Source organism: Urocitellus parryii, chromosome 3 (assembly GCF_045843805.1).
Source record: "Urocitellus parryii isolate mUroPar1 chromosome 3, mUroPar1.hap1, whole genome shotgun sequence".
In the NCBI taxonomy this organism is placed as follows: domain Eukaryota; kingdom Metazoa; phylum Chordata; class Mammalia; order Rodentia; family Sciuridae; genus Urocitellus; species Urocitellus parryii.
The window spans coordinates 9901396-9920094 of record NC_135533.1 but is presented as its reverse complement, the minus strand read 5'-3'; positions in this window follow the sequence as shown (position 1 = coordinate 9920094).

Here is an 18699-nt window from a genome sequence, read left to right as displayed (position 1 = left end):
TTTAGAATTAACATATCAGGGGCCTTTCTACTGGGATGCCTATTTAACAAGATACAAAAGCAACTAAATGACCTTCACTCCAAGAAAGTGCATGCTTTGAACAGATCACTAACACTGTCTTAAAAAAAAGAAAGAAATAAAAAGAAAATCAGCTTTATTTATGTCTTCTCAGAAAAAATAAAGTCATATAAGTAAGTGTTAAATTCTGTCTTTAGAAGCTAATTTAACTTCTAAAAAAGTAAATTCCCCAGTAAATGCATATCCCAATTACAAACATTACAGTCATCAATCATATTTTGATTTTAAATTTTCCTATCTCTGTGTACAGAGTTTCTATATCTGTAGCAAACAGATACATATCTGCTCCATTGTCTTGAAGCAAGTTTCTCATAATGTGCAGCAAAGCTCATAGTAAGGGATTCTCTACAGTGATCTCCCCTCAGAAAGGCAAACGATTCTAGAAGACCAAAGAATTCATGCAAAACAGCACAGAAAAAGATTTTCGATGTCATCTAAAATGTAATTACAAATAGAATATCGATTTCCTAAGTGATCTCGTGGGTTCGGAATGTATTTATTTGCTTCCGGTGACTTTCACGTTGAATGTTCTTAGTTTATAAATCCAAAGATCATTTTTGGCTGCCAGTGCTGTAAATTTCACCTGCAATCTATTAATCAAGCCATGTTCCTTTTCTCTGACATCATCAGCAGCAATAAAGAGCCTGCAAATGGAACTTAGCCGACAGTGTTGTAGTTGATGTATGAGATTAAAAAAAAAAAAAAAAATGGAGCCTGCTCTTTCCTAACTGCATCAGCTCTGTAGGAGGTTGTGAGTTAAACCCTGCTCTCTGTTTCTGAGGTAAGTGGATGCCAGGCCAAGACACCTAGGGAGAAGAGCTGCTCCAAGTGGAGCTCTGCAGAACTCACCATCTGGCATCCTCCTTCCTTACAGTTTGCTTCAGTTCGTGTGCTTCCTTACCCATTAAATCCTGTTTTGTTTCATTACAATACAAGTACAGATGGAAAGGCTTATAGGCAAAACAAAATTGCAGGATTTCTTTCCAAGGAGTAGGCTCATAATTTCTTATAATGTTGTGTCTTCGCTATTGTAATTGAATAATCCACCAGAAAAATATTCATTACATGTCTCAAGAGAACAAACCCAAACTTCTGGACAGTGTCTACTCTTTATAAAGCAAGAATGAATTCTAAAGGAAAGGCAGGTGAAATGTGTGCAGTCCTAAAAGAAAACTACAGATTACTTTTAGAGAGCTTCCTGTTCAAATTAGACTTTAGAATATGAGCAAAATAAGACTGCTACATGTCCCAAGTTAAAAAATTAGGTAGAGAAAAAGGAAGAATGGGTGAGTCTGAATTTTCTAGCATCTTTCCAGTGTTTCATTTTGAAACATTTTGTAATCCAGGGAAACCCAAGTTCCAATTATGATGGCACCATTGTTTAACCTTGTGATTTTGAACAGATTTTTGTCCTCAGAGACAATTTCATCATGTCTTACCTGAAAATAGCAAAATATAAATTGTGGGGTTGTGTTGATAATTATGTGAGTTGACTTTTCAAAGCACTCATAATTCCTGAGACATCTTTGGTCCTTGATGGGTCAACTGGCTTAGACTATATTGCTCAGTTCCTTGGTGAAACATTAATGTAGATGTTACCCTGAAGGTATTTGGGAGAAGTGATTAACATTTGTAATCAGTTGACTTTAAAATTACATCTAGTAATGTGGATAGGCCTCATCTACTCAGTTGATGACTTTAAAAGGGAAATATGAGAGTTTTCAGGAGGAGTATTTTTGCCTCAAGATTGTTGTGGAGAAACATTGAGTTTAGTCTACCAGCTGACCCCGTAGATGTTGGATACGTTATCCACCATAATGACTTGGATCTCTAACTGGGTCTCTATCTCTCTCTGTCTGTCTCTTTCCTGTTGGTCTGTTTATCGAACAACCTTGGCTTATAGGGACATAAGAAGAATTTACAAAAGAATGAAGCTAATGTGCTTCATTCCTACCAGAGAAAACATTTTATTAATCTACAAAGGATGTCTGGCTTGGTATTCCACAATTCCATAGCCACATAATTGGAGCTAAGCTCCAGCAACATGCTTAAAATGTAATCATTTTATCCTCACTTCAGTGTCTAAAATACTACAGTATCAGGCCTTAACTCTCTTAATCCCAATGATTCATTTACAGATCAAGAAACAGATCTAGCAACATTACCACATTCCTTAGGGGAAGCACTTCTCAGAGGAAGCACTGAGTCAGGTCTCCTGACTGGCTGGTTAGTATGCTCTGACTTACCTGAAATACAGTTTAATATTGCATCACTTTCTCAATTACTTGATGTGATAATTTGAGTGTGTACAGCCTCTTTATATTTTTAGCCAACGGGGTAAAATAATTTTTTCATACCTTTAAATATTGGCATTATCTTGCTCTTATGATAAAAGAGAATCACTTTTAATTAGATCAGACAATTTAAAGAATAGCCAGCCCACTACATTAGAGACTTAATGTCATAGTTACATAACTATTCCTCTCTTATGCCTCTATTATTTTCTTTACTGAGAAAAACTGCTGACTCACTAATGTTATTTCTGGATACTAACCTTTATAATAGTGAAGGATGATTTCCATTTTAGTTTTCTTCTAAAACCTTGTTGTCACAGACATAGTGAACAATAAAAATGCAGTTTATATAGAAGTTAAAAGTATTTTAAAAATTGGCTAAAGAGAATGAATTTGTAATAAGTTAACAATTTTCAGAAAGAAAGTTGCTATATTCAACTTATAGATATTTAGAAATCTGTGTTCTACTGCTAAGGGGCAGAGAATTGTCTTCTCCATGGTTAGCCCTCTGAATTGGTGTCGAAAGAGAACTTTCACTGCCACCCCAACCCCACTGTGAGGAGGACCTATTTTCTTCTGTCCCCTGTATCAGCAGAGGCAACTGAGAACGGAGAAGCAAGATAGTTCTAGCCCTCCTGGCCAGGGTTGTATCCACAGTAACAAATGGGAAGCTGGGACTTCTGTCCCCATCACGAGCCCCTCCTCCTGTAGAAGCAGTGTCCTGGCATAAGGCCCAACTGTGCAAGTGTCCTTCCGAAAGCACTCCTCATACCAAGAATCAGGAACACCTCAGCTTGGGAGGAAAAAGACATCAGGAGATACCCAAAAATCAGATGAAAGAGAGGTTAAAATTGTTTGGGAAAGAACTTGAAGCAGCTATGATAATAAGCTTCAGGGTGCATTTGTGAATATGCTAGAAACAAATAGCGAGTCTGAGCAAAGAAACAGAGTCAGGAAAGTTGAAGGTACCAAAGACAAATGAAGAGTTTATAACTAAAAAGTACAATGTCAGAAGCAAACACTTGAATGAATGGGCTCAAAAGCAGCTTAGAAATTAATCTCCACGACACAGAGAATAGATTGGAAAAGTAAAAGAGAAACATTTCCTCAGGAATCTGTGGGAATGTGAAGTAGGTCATGTCACTGGGTCCTGGAAGAAGAGCAGAGAGGGAGGGAGCACAAAAATATGCCAAGAAGTAATGGCTGTAATTTTCCAAATTTACCTCAAGTCATCAACTTAAATATTCAAGAATCTGAGCAAACCTCACATAAAAGAAGCCCAAAGAACTATACACCAAGACATTTCATTGTCGGACTTTTCAAAGCTCAAGACAAAAGAAAAAAAATCTAAACTGTGTTAAAAAAAAAAAAAACTTTCAAAACCCAACAGTAAGCAAAACCAAAAATCAAATTAAAAAATAGGTAATTCACAAAGGGTCATTTCGCCAAACTCTTAAAAAACTCTATCTCCTCTGGTAGGAAACCAGCTGCACTTGTGGACTATTTTTCATCAAAGTAGCAAGGCTAGAAGGAACCGGCACATCATCTTCTTCAGCTTCCTCCTGGGCATTTCAAAATGCCGGTGGTGGGGGCAGAATGTGAGGCAGGCAGAGACTGCCACTGGACAGGTCAGAAGACCTTGACTGCCAGGTGGTAGGGCTGTGGTTACAAGGTCCAGTAGGAAGAGGTGTGATGGCCCAGGAAATCCAGGTGAGGAGTCCATCGTGGGAGATAAGGGAGCAGGTGAGCACCCTCAGGGTGAGGTCTTTATCAATCCCCAGGTGAGACGGCCAGGTCCCCAGGGGTAGAGCCCAGAAGAAGGAACACAGGTCTACTAAGATGAAGCTGTGGTTAAGGTGAAAAGACAGTTCTAGAAAGGAGGACTGAGGGGCAGGGGTAATGCAATTATGGATTTCCATGGTTTGAGGCAGATTGGTCTTTGGGGATGACTGATTGTCCTTTGTCCTTTGGTGTACAAAGATGGCGCTGCTGTGAGAAAATAGGTTCTTATACTGAATAATGGCCAAAAAATTAATTCTGCTAGTAAAGCAGAAGGAAAGCCCCATGATCGCAGCAGAGGAGAGTGGTGATAGAGAGGAGGGAAGGCTCAGTGGGACAGGGTGTAGATTCTTTCCAAGGGCCCTTCACCTTGGCTGTTGCCATAACTGCCTTTGCTCTTTAGGTCGGTGAGTGAACTTGAGATCCTGTTAAAAAAATACATTCCTTTCCTTTACCCAATTAAATTATGGTCAGATTCTCTAAAGAATGTAGTTATTGGGGCAAAAGAGAGAGAGAAATATAAAGAAGAGAGAAGAAAAGTATTAGAAAGAGAAGAGTAAGTAAAAAGGAGGACTAGAGGAGAGAGAATGACAGGAAGAAACTAAGGGTGTGACAAAAAGGACAAAGGAACTGTGTTTCCACATGTAGGAGGTGAGATGATGAGGGTTTCCATCTTTGAACCCTCTGATGCTCCAGCACAGGTTTTGTGTAACCACCAGCCCTTCCCCCAGCCACAGGCCTTCCACCCCCACCTGCCTAGGTATTCTTCAGCCTCCTGGTTTTCCTTAAAAAAATCCAAGAGAAACCATTGCAGGCCAGGGAGAAGCGTTGTTTCTGAGGACCCCTGCCTTTGCATACCCACCTTTCTGACCTGTCCATGGGTTTGTGCTTGATGCCTCTCACAGCTTCTTGCCACATCTGGACAAGTCCTTGGTTAGGGAGCTTGGGTTTGGCAATACCTGGTCTCCGGGGACTTGGCTGCTTCTCCATCCTCACCTCAGATTCTAATCAGGCAATGGCCAGACCCACCAAGAACTCCTCTGTCTCCAAACTTGCCTCTGGCCAGAGGGCATTTCCTCCCAGCTTTCACAAGGAGACAAATACTGCCTGAAGAATTTCTGGGAGTGTTGGGGCTTGGGTTTGGAGGGTTTTACTAATGCAGCTCTTGAAAGTGAAAATAAATGCAGCCAGGAGGGGGAGAAGATGGCCTAGGGCTAGCTTTTGGGAGAGTCACAAGAAAGACAGCTAACTAGTGCACAAAGTGTTCAGGCTGCTGGGAGGGTGGAGTTTGAACTCCCATCTAATCAGGCCTGGGACTGTTGTTAGGTGAGATGAGATAACCTGTGAGAGCATTTTGTAAATGGAGAGAAACTATGCTAATGTGAGGCATTAATACTATTATTCCCCTCAGCTACAGGTTCCTGCTGCCGGAGTGACATGATAAAAGCTCTGCTTTAGAAGATGAGTGTGGGAGTGATGTGCACCACGGCTTGTACAGGGAGAGAGAGTTCAGGCAGGGAGATGTGAGGCTTCTGCTGACACCAGCTAAACGGGAGTTTGAAAGTGTTCCTGAAAAAGAGAGAGTCCCCCTCCCTGCTCTCTCTCTGTCTTGCCCCCAGGAAAGCCTTCTTCTTGCCAGAAGACAGTTACTTCCTGTTCCTGCCATTTCTGTAAGCTAAGACAGGCTGGAAATGGGAGCAGGACCTAAAACCTCACTGACCAATGTGGATCCATCTGTTTCTGCTTTTGCTTTTTCTATTTGGCTTAATATATCCTCCTTCTCCTCTCATTCAAAAGAAATAGATGTCACAGGATACTATTACCCTATATGTGGTTTTGAGGAGAAGGAACTGTACAGACCTCCAGTTCTGACTTCCTATGTCTTGGGGTTCCTGCACACACATTTTGTACCTCTTGTCAAATATTAAGGTTAACCGAGTAAATTGTTCCTGCTCCCCCAAAATGAAGCTTCAAAATCAATCCCACTGTGTGCCAAGTTATAAATTTTAATATCCCATTAACTACAAAAGCAACAACAGAAAGAAACTTGCCTTTTTAAGCAAGTCCTTAGAGAGGGGAAAAAGACCTGGGGTATATAGACAGAAGGTGACACTGCTGTGGAGACAGGATCAAGACGGATAATATGAAACTTCAATTCAGAGGGAGAATGATGTGGCTCCAGGTTGAATGATGAACTGCCAGCCACAAAATTAGAAATCAATATGCTGTATAAAAATTAGTCAGTGCAAGACCAATAGCAAAACACAGTAATCATTTCCAGAGATGGGATTGAGAGTAAAAACAGAAGTTCTTGGATCAAATTGAAAGCTGCTGCACATTTGTCAAGGGAAAAATACCAAAACATGTCAAGACATCATACCTTTGCTTCTTCCTTCCTTCCTTTGGTGTAGTTGAAATAAACAAAATGCCCCAAACACTCATTGCTGAGTGAGCCAAGAGAAAATCACACTAAACGTAACATTTCCTTGTGAGCAATATTATTTGCACACATCTCATAGTGTTGATCTCAGTGTAATAAGCATTATTTGTAGGTTTCTTGCAGTGCTGGTGTTTGGCTATTGTGGCGCCGTCACCCTGCAGACCTGGGAACTGGAAGGAGCAGGTGTCCAGGCCTAAGCCTTTCAGTACAGTTGGGGAGAGGCACATGCATGTGAATTCCCCCCAGCCCTCTCCACACTCAAGCCAACCCACAGCTCAGCCTTTCTTCAAGGAAAGCATGAGAAGGCATCAGCTTCCAGATTGTCTTACGTCATAATGTTGCGGGGAAGGACTCATAACTTCCTAGACTCACACTTATTTACAAATTGAAAAATCAGTAAGAAACCCTAAACTTTCCACTTCAATCATAAGCATATCACACGACTATAAAATTGTATATCTATGTTTTAGGAGCAAGGAAATATGCCTAATATCAAAGGGAAGAGAAAGAGAAAGAAAATGGTCATTTTATTGTGAAAGAAAAATACGTACACCAGAGTATAATACCTAAATATGCCTGAGAACATGTCTCATAATTTATAGTAGTGAGCAGCTGTTTTGTTTCTGTAGTCTTGATCTTTCTGTCCCAGATTCACTTAGCAGTGTGGTTAGGTTAGGAGCTAGGAGATGAGGAAGTAAGATAAGAACAGGATCCTACACATGGAGTTCACTGGGTCTCAACCCGGGTGGGAGGGTCCTTGAAGGAAATGTATCTAGTGTGAGTCACAGTTCTCCCCCGCTGAGTTATTTATGCATGATAGAGGAGTGAATTGAATATAAAGGAGGGTTTAGTATGTAAAAGCATCATCATTGGCTAATGGGTATGAAACATGGGAATTGGTAATCAGCCATGGATTTTCTACCCATGTGACATCTAGGAAGGTAGATGAAGAACAGGAAATAAGAAAAGAAGAAACTGTAAAGAAGGTGGTAAATTATACAGAGTGGCATGGTAGAGAGGTTAAGGCTTCCGGAAAGTTAGAGGCTGTATTATATGACACGATCAAGCCATCTTATAAAAGAGGGAGGGTAGGATTTAGGTTCACATAGAGAAAGTAATTTCCATATGGAAGTGGGCAATGGATATGAGTGTCCATAAGGGGAACTGAAACTTTGAACTGTAGCTGCCACATATTGTCACTGGAAAAATAGTGGGTGGTTGTTCTGGTTTGGTGACATGGTTTTCTCAATGTTAGGGTTCATTTCATTCAGTTGATACAAGTGGGTCAGAGGTTGAGGAAGTCTGGGTCCACGGAGGACAGTTGTGAAAGCTGTCATGTGTTAGACAGTTCCTTATGAACATGACAAAATATCCCAAGTTAAATACTAGATGGAAAGGTCAGGATGCACCCTTGCTAAGGAGATGTGTCTGACTGTCCATCAATGGCCTTCAGTCTGTGGCCTCTTTCTATAGCCCTAATGAGAGAAAGATCCAACCCCAAGGATGGTCCAGTGAACCAGAAATTTTGGACCTGCCTAACTCAAAGGATGCACTATAGTTACAGTTAGATTCTAAGATACAGTTTGAGAAATGCGCCTTTATCTTAGTTTTAGGTTTTTCCTTTTCTAGCTTGAAAATGGTTATACTCTCTGATAATTCTCTCTTCCCCGCCCCCCTTAACAATTTCACTAATAGAATGCACAAATTAACTTTGCACAATGGACAGTTGTAGATTATCACTTAATATCAGACAGCTGTTTGAGAATGAGGTATGGATCCAAAGAATCAAGTAGGAAAGCCTGCAGATGGGTCAGAAAGCCTGTCCCCAGATGCTGCAGAGGCAGCTCAGAGTGCAAGGCCTTCTGTACATGCCTGAAAGTCAACACTATGATTTCCAACGTGAAAGACAGGTGGACTTCAGGGATGGTGAGAATCTCTGACAGTGGGGAAAGCCCTGAATTTTAATTACAGCAATACCATACATTTTTAGACTTCTAATTTCAATTTTAAATAACTGGTTATTTTCTTTCAACTGGCTGAATAACCAGTTGACTTTTAGTGAGAAAGAGAAGGCATTATTGGAATTAGAGGAAGTAATAAAAGTAAAGATTTTTGGGGGGGAGAGTATACATTTATGTAACTGCTGAAAAGGAACTTGGCTACATTTATATAGAGCTTAATTATTTTTTAATAATCTTAGACCTTGAATTAACAACTAGAAATCCAAGTCAAAGTTTAGATTACTCAAAAATGATTTTTGTAGAGTTATAGGCAGAAGTGGAAGCAGTAGCTATATTATGTGAAACAAAAGAAAAATGGCTAAATGATGGCATATTTATATCATAAAATTTATGTAAAAAAATGAAAGTTCACATGTTTGACAGTTACTTATTATTTTGACAGTTACTAACAAGACAACATTTTACAATTTGAATACTAAGTGGGAAAGTCAGGATACAAACTGTTGCATTTAAAAAATAATAAAACTAATAATGATAATAATTACATTGATAATAACATTAACCCATCTACAGTTAAAATCGTCTAAAATGGTGAGTTATCTATTGATGTTAAGGGTGATATAATTATTCTTTCTGTTTAAGCTTTGTACATGTAGCCTTTTTAAAATAATGAACATGAATTCATTTTACAGTCAGAAAAAAATTACAAAAAGCAAACAAATATAAAATGTAAGTTCATATATGTTACTTTAAAATAAGCTCTAATAGTCAGGAGATGCTTATTTTAAATATTCAGCAACTGAATTTCAAGCCAACAGCAAATTGGTGCAGGAATTTGGAAGGAAGAATGAGGAGCTACCATGAAGAGATGCAGCAACTGTTTTAGGCAACTTTTCCTGACCGGTATACCTAACAAGAACAATGTGTTGGGGGGAAATTTATTTCAGCTCACAGTTTCAGAGGTTCAGTCTGTGGTTGGCCAACTCCATACCTCTGGGCATATGAGGCAGATCATCATGGCAGAAGGACCCAGTGGAGGAAAGCTAACTTCTTAGGACTTGGCAACCAGAAAGCTGGGGTGAGAGGACGAGACAGAGAGGGGAGAGTTCTGCTGTCCAGGGACAAAATATAAGCCCTAAAGGCCCACCTCCAGTGACTCACCTCCTTCAGCCACACCAACCTGCCCACAGTTACCACCCAGAAAATCCATATTGGTGTATAAATCCATCAATTAAGTTACAACTCTCAAATTTTCACCTCTGGTTGTTTTTGAATTGTCTCACACATGAGGGTTTGGGAGACACTGAATATTCAAGCTACAACAATCACAAATGTATAGAAAGTAACCGGCAACGGGCTACTCATGGGAGGAGTAGAAATATTATGGGAAAGTTTCAGTCCCTCTAAAATCATCTCTCTCTGAGGTCATTTCTAGTAGAAACTAAAGTGCTACCAATCTCAAAACCACTTTGGGAATCAAAGATGTGGAGAAAAGGGTTCTACTCTTTCCATTATGCATATATAACCAGGTACTAATAGATATATTGATGGATTTTTTTAAATGCCTCCTGTTGAGGGTGGGGTGTAGCTCAGTGGTAGAGTGTTTTTGCCTAACATGTGCAAGGCCCTGTATTCAATTCCTACAACCCACCATACAACATAAAAAAATAAAGTATTAAATATTTAAACATTTTTTTAAAGGTTTAACCATTTAATACCATATTTTTTAGAATTGAAGAGAGCGATGAATAGTTAGGAAAATTCTATTCATACATCTCATTAAAATTAAGCAAAGGAGGGGGCTGTGACTCAGTGGTAGAGTGTTTGCCCTGGGTTCAATCCGCAGCATGAGCACACACACACACACACACAAAAAAAAAAAAAAAAAGAAAGAAAGAAAGAAAGAAAGAAAGAAAGAAAGAAAGAAAATTAAGCAAAGAAATTATTTCTATAAATTTAATATTACTTATTTGGTATAAAGATTTAATAGAGTTTTCACAATGCAAAAATATATCTTAGAATACATGTATTCTAGAAGTATAAATATCTGCAGGAGATTTATATTTCATGATGTTTTAAATTGAAAAGTGGTTGCTCAGGTCATGAAACACAGTAAGAAGTGAAAAGACTGAAACACATCTGCTCTACGGACTTATACAGATGGCTCTCCAGCAGATTCCTTCTTTGAGATTGGGTTGAACCAGTTGTCCCTGCATTATAATCCTGCGATGTTTCAATATTTTCTTGTTTTCCCGACTTTGGCTAATGAGTCTGCTTTAGGATTCTGGAATTAGGAAAGACTCACTGAACCAAATACAATGTGACTATTTTCTTATTTGCTACTGATATTTTTCCAAAGTCACAATAGTTGTGAACATCACAAAATCATCTTGCACAACAGTGGAGCTCTTCACAAGGACTCAGAAATACTGGGTTTAACAATGTATTAGATTGGATTTCTGGCTTCCTCAGAGGCCACTGTAGTCCACCCACACTTCCAGTCTGATTTTAAACATTGCTCTGCAGCAGGCCCTTTTAGTTGCTCCCAGACTCCAAATTTCTGGTGTCTGTGCCCTTTTGCAATATGCTCTTTTGAGGATGGGCTGGAATTAGTAGCTTATGTAAACAAAATAATGACAGAAGTGATCATATACTACTTAGGCAGTTGTGTGTAAAAATTGTACCTTCCAATCTTGGGTATTTTTCACTCTGAGAAGACAGATATCATGTTGTGAGAGTGACAGAAAGAATATGGAGAATATGCTGCCCGAGCATCAATACCAAAAGGTGTAAGAGTGCAGTTAGAAATTGTCCTGCAGCATCCAGTGAGCCCAGAAGATTATAGACAGATTGATTTAGTCTAAAGAAGAACCTGGAATCTTGGTGTGGTGGTGCATGCCTGTAATCCCAGAGGCTCAGGAGGCTGAGGTTGGAGGATCATGAGTTCAAAGCAGCCTCAGCAGGCAACTCAGTGAGACCCTGTGTCCAAATAAAATATAAAAAGGACTGGGGATGTGGCTCAGTGTGTAAGGGCCCCTGAGTTCCATCAGTCTCCACCCCCTCCCCCCAAATTAAAAAGCTAGAGCCCAAAACCTAAACCATGTGCATATTCTTGAGCTTCAGACAGTATTAGATAATAATTATCATTTTAAACCAATAAATGTTGGGATGGCATAAAACTGTCCCCCATTATTTTTACAGTTAAATGGGAATAATAATAGCACTCTGAGGGGGTTGTTGTTAAGGATTAAAAAATGATTCAATGTAGTTTAGACTGCTTCTTTGGAAAAAACCTGCCAAATTACATTGTTGATTGAAACTTTTAGTCCAGGACAAGTTGTGTCTGCTTTCAGAATAAAATACACTGGAAAAATAAATAATCAGTTTAAACTTAGGCAATTATGACATAAAAATATAACAGCTTTATAAATTAGAACTTTAAATATAACAGAGTCAAGTGGCAAAAAGCTATTCACATATATGCAGTATTGACAAAGATTGATAACGTTGATAATGTTGATTGATAACGTCTATTCACCGGGATATATATTTTAAGAAAGCAAAGTTGTAATGGCAATGGCAAGATACTGAGATGGAAAAAACTGCTTAATTCCATTGCCTAATTACAAACTCAGCTAACCAGGGAAAAGGTCAAAAGGGAATGCCAGATATTCTTCAGGAAATCATCTGGGGAAAAGAAGAAAGACAAGCAGAAATAGACTATCATTAGTTCGCTTAAAGGCTGGCTCAAGTCTAATACTGAGAAAATTTATCGTTTAGGGTCAGGAAATACCTTGAGGGACATTTAACCTAAAATTGAAGCAGACACTAAAGAAATCAGAGCTGCCTACGTATTTGGTAACTAAAGGTAAAACAGATCCAGTCTGGAATGAGGGAGAGAGGTCATGCAGGAAATGACAGGTAGTAAAAATAGGTTGGAACTAGGAGTAAAACATTCTAAAGTAGGCAAAGAATCTACCAGCAGAAATGGCAAAGCTGCAGATGGCCTCTGTTATCTGGCTTGGCTTGACACACAGCACAGAGTGGAGAAATGTAGTAGCTTTGTGGAGTTTGGGCTTAGGTGGAGAGTCAAATGTGGAACTGACAGTTGTAAGGGGCAAGCCAGGGCTTAACCAGAGACAGAGACTCTTTATTGCAGTAAGCAGGCTGAAGTTGGGTCAAAAAGAAAATGAGTTGGTGAAGGATGTAGAAGAATCAGGAATACTATTAATGGGCTCAAGACCTAAGTTAAGACCCGGGCATAGCGAGCACACCAAAGTCAAAGTTTAATTGCTCTCGGAGAGGGTTATGGTATCAAAGCATTCTATGCACACATTAGTATTTTAAGTGGTTCATCTGAGAGTTCTCTGCTTGAAAGGCTTATTCCATGATAGTGGGCCTGATTTTTCTTTATTAAACGCAATACATTATAGAATTTCAGTTTAGATAGTTGGTACAGTATCATTGTACAGTATTTCCTTCTATGTATAAATTTCTGGGCCTGTCTCTGAAGTCAGTGTTCTGACTGATGCTTAGCATATGACCCCCTGGAATCACCATTATCTACGTTTAAATGTGACGTTCTGGTAGGTAGTGAATGGCAGCTGTCTCGACACTGTGTATTCAGGGGTGACAGATCATTGAATAAAACATTTTTTTAAAGCTGGGAAAAGATGAATAGCTGCGCTTATGTCATCTGGGCTTATCTGAAGTCAAAATTGTCTTTCCTAGCTCCCAACATTGTTGATGGGGACAAATAAGATCACATGAATAGTCAATGGTCAAATTAAATACCAATTCATTTAATGGAGAATTAACAATCATTTATTGATGGTCTTCTCACTTCTACTTTGGTTGTTTTGAGTTGTGGACATGGTTGAAGTGAGAACCTTTATAAAGAATAATGAGATGGTGATTTTTTTTTTTTTTTGAATTTTTAATATTTATTTTTTAGTTCTCGGCGGACACAACATCTTTGTTGGTATGTGGTGCTGGGGATCGAACCCGGGCCGCACGCATGCCAGGCGAGCGCGCTACCGCTGAGCCACATCTCCAGCCCCGAGATGGTGATTTTAATGGGTACCATCAGATTTGTGGTGGGGTAGGAAGCCAGATACATGTGCTTCCAAAGGAGGATGCTATTTACTAAAGTGCCTCTTTCCCATTGACTTGAAGTTCATGTCACATGTTTCTGATCACAGGCTGAAAAGAAAATATCTAAACTATGTTGTTTATAAACAACACCCAATAAAGAATACTCACAGGGTGAAGATTAAGAGCTTTGGGAGCTGGACCCAGGAGATTACACAACAATGAGTCAATGAAACTGAGAGTGGTCATCATTCAGTATTGCATTTCAATTTGGTCCCAAAGGAGATTTAAAACAGTATCATACATTTAGTACCACTGAATATGCCCTTAGGAATTAGAAAAAGAGTTTCATTAGAATTTTTTGATAAGTCTAGAAATTTTTGCACAAGTCATCTTCGTAAAGGATTTCCTTATAGTAATCAATTACATGTCTACATATATGAACCACGTGGTTTACAAGGAGATACCATATAGATAAATCAATGAAAATAATTTAAGGTATCTAATTTTTTAACTTAATCTCAAAGTATTTAAAATTCATATTTTTCTTTTCAAATTTTGGAAGATAATATGTGCATATGCCAGACATTATGTAATGGCACTAAGACAATCTGTGGCAGACCTACTAATATCTCCATAGTGAAATCTAGGACTCTAGACACTTATAGCTAGATAACTAAATGCTGTGAGAGCTTGTTTGTATAATAATAAAATTAGGAGATACTGGAAAAATAAAGACCATTCATATTTTAATACTTCTTATTTGTATGGAAAACATTTGAATTTAAGGAGTTCAAATCTCCCTATATTATAGCATTTGATTGCTGGTAAGTCTTCCTTAAGAGGCTGAATCATGCTGATATCAATATCACTGAGCTGCATTTGGGCATTTGATGATGAGTTAAGTTTGTGATTTTTAAGTAATAGCAGTGAATGACAGGATTTATCCCCACCTGAATTTGGTTACAACAGTTATGTGAGAAATTATTAGTTTCCAGAGATTTTCAGAGTGAGAAATGAGGCTGAGGAATTATGTAAGCAACAAAGCAATATTTAATTTCACTTCAGATTTTTGGTATATATACATTTAAATGTAAAGTAATTGGACTTTTTTTTGGAATTTTAAACTTATTGGCGGAATCAGGTTTAGTATGACATGGATATTTTTCATATTTCCATTAATTTTCTCTCATTATTTTAACTGAGCCAAACTATACATGTGAACCAGGGTAAATAAAAATAAAATTAAGTTTTTTTTCATATTTTATTATTTTCGGTAATCAGTGTGGTTCAAACATTTGGAAGTATTTGAGTCTGAAGTAAATACAGATATTTGGTTTATAATTAAATAAACCTAGAAATAATTTTTTAAATTTGTTCTTTTATTTATACATGACAGCAGAGTATATTTTGACATATTTATACAGATAGGGAGTATATCTTATTCTAATTAGGACCCCAGTCTCATGGTTGTGGACGATGTGGAGACTCAGCGTGGTGTTGTCATACACGTACATAGGAACGTTACGTCAGACTCATCCCACTGTCTTTCCTATTCCTGCCCCCGTCTTCCTTCTGTTCATTCCTCGTCTAATCCAACGAACACCTATTTTCCCGTCCCCCACCTTATTATACGTTAGTATCCACATATCAAAACATTCAACCTTTGATTTTTTTTCGAATTGGCTTGTTTAGTTTAGCATAATAGTCACAAAAACCATCCATTTCCTGGCAAATATTACAAAGTCACTCTTCTTTATGGCCGAGTAATGTTCCATTATGTATATATACTGCATTTTCTTTATCCATTCACCTGTTGAAGGACATCTAGGTCAGTGCCATAGCTTGGCTATTGTGAATTGTGCTGCTATAAACATTGATGTGGCTGTGTCACTATAGTATGCTGATTTTAATTCTTTTGAGTATATACTGAGGATAACTGGATCAAATGGTGGTTCCATTTCAAGTTTTCTGAGGAATCTCTATACTAATTTCCAGAGTGGTTGCACCAATTTGCAGTGCCACCAGCAATGTATGAATGTACCCTTTTCTCACACCCTCACCAACATTTATGATTACTTGTATTTTTGATTATTGCCATTCTGACTGGAGTGAGATGGATTCTCAGTGTAATTTTGATTTGTATTTCTCTAATTGCTTCAGATATTGAACATTTTTTTCATATATTTGTTGATCATTTTTATTTCTTCTTTTGCCTGTTCAGTTCCTTTGCCCATTTACTGGCTGGGCTATTTTTATTTTTATTTATTTATTTTTTAGTTTTAAGTTCTTTGAGTTCTTTGTATATCTTGGGGATTAATGCTCTCTCTGAGATGCTGGTAGCAAAGATTTTCTCCCATTCTTCACATTCTTGATTGTTTCCTTTGTTATGAAGAAGCTTTTTAGTGTGATACCATCCCCTTTATTGATTCTTGATTGAATTTCTTGCACCTTAGGGGTCTTGTTGAGGAAGTCGATTCCTAAAACAACATGATGGTGTGTTGGGCCTACATTTTCTTCCAGTAGATGTCGAGTCTGGTGTCTGGTCATAGATGGTTACCTTCTTGCTGAGTTCACATGGTGGAAGGAGACTGAACCAATACCAGTAATAAGGACTCTGCCCTCATGACATGATCTCTTCCCAAAGCCTCACCACCTTGAGGGGCAGGATTTTATATCAAATTTGTGGGGGACCAAACATTCAGACCATCGCACTGTGCAAATAGTTCAGACAGTAGAACAGTATTATAGTTATGGATAATATGTTTAACAAAAACATGATTTTTGAGCCCTCTTTCTAGCCCCAGGGTAGTGTCCTTCACTGTGAGCGTCACTGGAGGTGGGAACAGGTGCTGTGGGGCACTGGGTCGGCTTTCTCAAGAGAGCAGGAAAGAAATGCTCAGAATTGATTTGGTCCCTGGGTTTCCTGTCACTGAGACGCTTCTATTTAAAGATGTTTGAAAGAACTAAAGGCAAAAAAAAAAAAAAGTCTATATCAGGGTTGGCCTCTCAGTATTCTGTCTCTGATAAACAGTGAAGTTAGTCCTTTTAAAAAAATTTTTTATCTTTTACTCTTTTTAGATATACAGGACAGAAGAGTGTATTCTAATTAGGATCCCATTCTTGGAATAATAGGAAAGTTATGTCTGATTCATTCTGTTCCCTTTCCTATTCCCATCCTCCCTCCCTTCCCTTCATCCCCCTTTGTCTAAACCCATGAACTTCAATTCTCCCCACCTCTTATAGTGTGGTGATTCAAGATAACAGGGTCCACGCAGGGGCACAAGGTTCCATGAAAGATGGACATCCTTGTTCTTTTGTTCTTTACTCTTCCACCTACGTGGATTTTTAGCCATGCCACGGAAACATTTTTTCCAAATGAAGGGGATAAGGAATTTTGAAAAGCTTCCTGAGGCATCTGAAAATCAAATGTCAATTGCAAAAAACAAACAAACAAACAAACAAAAAAACCCAACAACAACAACTTTATTTCAACACTGCCTTTCCTGTTATTCTCCTACCCTTCAATGAGCACCCAGAAGCCACAGCTGGCCATATGCGTGATCAGACAGAGCAAAGACATTTGTGGGCTTAATAAATTCACTATTATCCGCTGGAAATAGGCATAATTAAAAGAAAAAGATACAGGGAGCCATTTGAATTCCAGAGATAAACATTAATGTGAGCATTTGATGTATTCCTTCAGGACTTAAGGAAAAGTTCTCTAGGAATTTTAGAGGCAGGAAATTTGGAAATCTATTCTATTTCATGACCTTGGGTAGCTTCTTCTGACTTTTGGGCTGACTCATTAGTCATGTCAAATTGATTCTGAGCATCTCTTTTTAGAGAAGAGAGTGAATGTTGAATGACACTGGGTCTGGCCCCGTAGACTAGTGCTAAATTGGTGGAATTTTGTTTGCAACAGTCCAGCCAATGTTTTTCTAAAATGGCAAGCTATTGATTTTTGCAGCAGAAACATATTTTGGGTACTCTAATATGAGTAATGCTGGGCCAGGAGCAAACAGTAAATGATATTTTCATTAAGCAGGTGTTACCCAACACTCCAAATTTTATGGTTTAAGTTTCACTATGAGATAAAGATTTTTTCATAAATTGTGTGATGATCGAGTAGAAGAATTTATAAGAGGAGAGAAAGGAGTTTTCACTGGTTCTCTCTAGTGAGAAGATAATTAAAGTGCTCCGATAATGATCCTCGAGGAAGAAAATAACTGTTCCTGAGGGTGGAATATGATTTTGTTTTCTGTGTTGATTTTTCAAAAATCAACACAGAAAATAAGACAAAATAGTATAAAAATGTACTTGTGATAGATTTATGAGGATTTACTAACACCACCACCACCAAAAAAAAAAAAAACAGTCAAAATAAATTTGGCTATTTCTCTTATAATCAAAATAAATAAAAGTTTTTTTGGGGGGGAAGAGTTGATGTTGATCTGTGGCAAAGATCCAAATTGTGTATGGAACTTCATTCCTGGTTCACCTGAGCTACAAGCTCACGTACTAGATGACTGACCAGTTGCTCTTTTATTCAGATCCATGCTGTGTTGTAGAGCAAGCCTGATTTTTAGGCGTCTCCCCCAAATTTCATTACAAGTGTTCTTGTGGGCCAGGCTGAAGATGTAAACTTGAGTCCTTACCACAGGGAGATCAGTGATGGAGATCTGAAGGCAGGTTGTGGGGAAGCCACCGCAGGCCTGCTGAAAGGTAGCTCAGCAAGTCATTTTCTGATCCAGGAGTGTGTGAACATGATGTAGTTTAAAAATAATATTGCTATGAGCTTGCCAAAAGGTACTTAATTGTAAATACCTTTCATCCATTGGAGGGGGCGTTGAAGTCTGCAAAACAAATCCAGTGTGTTAGACTGGTTAGCAAATAGTCATAGTATTGCCTCTAGATATTACGGGCTCCATAATGAGAAAGAAAACAACGTCACTCAGTATTTTCTCCAGACAGTAGCCTAGATCTTGAAGACTTTGAGGGATTTTTCCTATATAGCATACATGAAATGCATTACAACCTTGGATTTCTGATATGG